This window comes from Bison bison, unplaced genomic scaffold (assembly GCF_000754665.1).
Source record: "Bison bison bison isolate TAMUID 2011002044 unplaced genomic scaffold, Bison_UMD1.0 scf7180017851846, whole genome shotgun sequence".
NCBI classification, from domain to species: domain Eukaryota; kingdom Metazoa; phylum Chordata; class Mammalia; order Artiodactyla; family Bovidae; genus Bison; species Bison bison.
The window spans coordinates 13,997-15,663 of NW_011482419.1; the positions used below are offsets into that span (position 1 = coordinate 13,997).

The 1,667-nt window shown below is 42.9% G+C and overlaps 1 pseudogene across 1 annotated transcript; it reads right to left on the reverse strand.

Annotated features, from left to right (window-relative positions):
- Nucleotides 1-205: 205 nt before the first annotated feature.
- Nucleotides 206-1,044, reverse strand: LOC104997080 (annotated as a pseudogene). Its single transcript, XR_826288.1, has one exon. The product of XR_826288.1 is annotated as a cellular nucleic acid-binding protein pseudogene (transcript).
- Nucleotides 1,045-1,667: the final 623 nt, after the last annotated feature.

The window sequence follows — 1,667 nt, forward strand, 5'->3', positions numbered from 1 at the left end:
GGCCTGTGTTTGCAAACTTGGTCTGATTTATTCACTGATATGTATCCAATTCCTCAAACAGTGGCTGGCACACAGTGGCTCTTAAATGTTAAATCAAAATGCATTCAAAGAATCTAGAAGTTGCCTAACGCTCAGGATGTTCAATGATCCGAGTCATCAGTGACGCAGAAACATTAATTATAAGACATCTACAAGTGAGTAACTTTTTTGAGATTTTTATTTTTTAACCAGCCCTTTCCTCTTTTAACATGGTAGTTAAAATTCACTGACTCGGAAGTAGCCTCAATCTATCAATCTTTGGTCAAAGAAGAGGTTTCAGAGACAATAATACAATTATCAGTCAGCAAAAAGAGGTGGGGAACAAAGGGAAAAATTAAGCGTTAGCCTCAATTGGGCATTCCCGGGTTAGATGTCCGGATTCGCCACAGCGGTAGCAGTTGACCTCATTCATCTTTCTGCAATTGATGGCCACGTGGCCAATCTCGCCACAACGGTAGCACTTGACTTGGGTGCAGTATTTTTGAATGTGGCCACTTTTGCCGCAAGAGTAGCACTTCCGCTCTTCCTGACGGTCACAATCACGAGCCAGATGGCCTGGTCTGCCACAGGTGTAACAGCAACGCTCTCCCTCTCGCTTAGGCTCGGCACAGTCTTTGGCAATGTGGCCACTTTTCCCACAGTTGTAGCAGATGTCATCGAGAAGGTCACAGTCCTTAGCATAATGACCAAATTTACCGCAGCGGTAACAGATGACGGGTAGGGTGGTTGAACTGCACTGAGCTCCACGGCCACGGCCTCTAGCTCCACGCCCCCGAGCTCCTCCTCCTTTAGAGCATCCCGGGGCCCAGTGGCCAACGCGTCCACACTTGAAGCACTCCTTACTGCTCATGGCTGTGGTGGGATCTGCAAGTGAGTGGGTCCACTGCTGCCCCGGAGGCCCCGGCACAACTCCCCTTACGGCGGCTTAGACAGAACTGGCAGTTTTTCTCTAGGGGCCTCAGCGACGTCACACAAGGCTTGCGCACAGTCCCATTCTTATGTCACAGGCTTTCCAGCAGCCCCTCCCACCTGACTTTCCTCCTGTAGTTGAAGCCCAAAGCACAGCTGGGTGGTGTTTTCCGTTTTTGTTTAGTTTTCAATTAAATAAACGTTTCTTGGGTCTTGAAGTTTGAGTTTGAATCCCTTCTTGTTCAGAAAATGTACCCTGTAGGATTTCATATAATCAAGTCTTAGGTCTGCTTTGTGGTCTAGTAGATGACCAGTTTTTATACATGTGCTATAGACATAGGAAAAACATGTGTGAGATGTATCTAATCCAGAAACAAATTATGACAAATTAGAGTAATTCATTTGCGGGGGTTAAAAATGAAATACAAATGTCTATAAAGATATGATATACATAAAATGGAAAAAAAATCTGTAAAATGCCACAGGAAGATTTACTCACAATTTAGCCTATTGCAAGAATCTTAGTTTTCAAGATCATCATAACCATTTAAGGTACAAAACATATATGATTGAATCACTCAGTATGAAGAACATGATATTCCTTGGAAAATAAATTACAAAACCTTAATTTAAATACTGGACAGTATTCCTCTCTGTTTCCTAAGTTGTTTATATAATATATAAAACTCATAAGGATTTATGGACATGTCCATTTATAT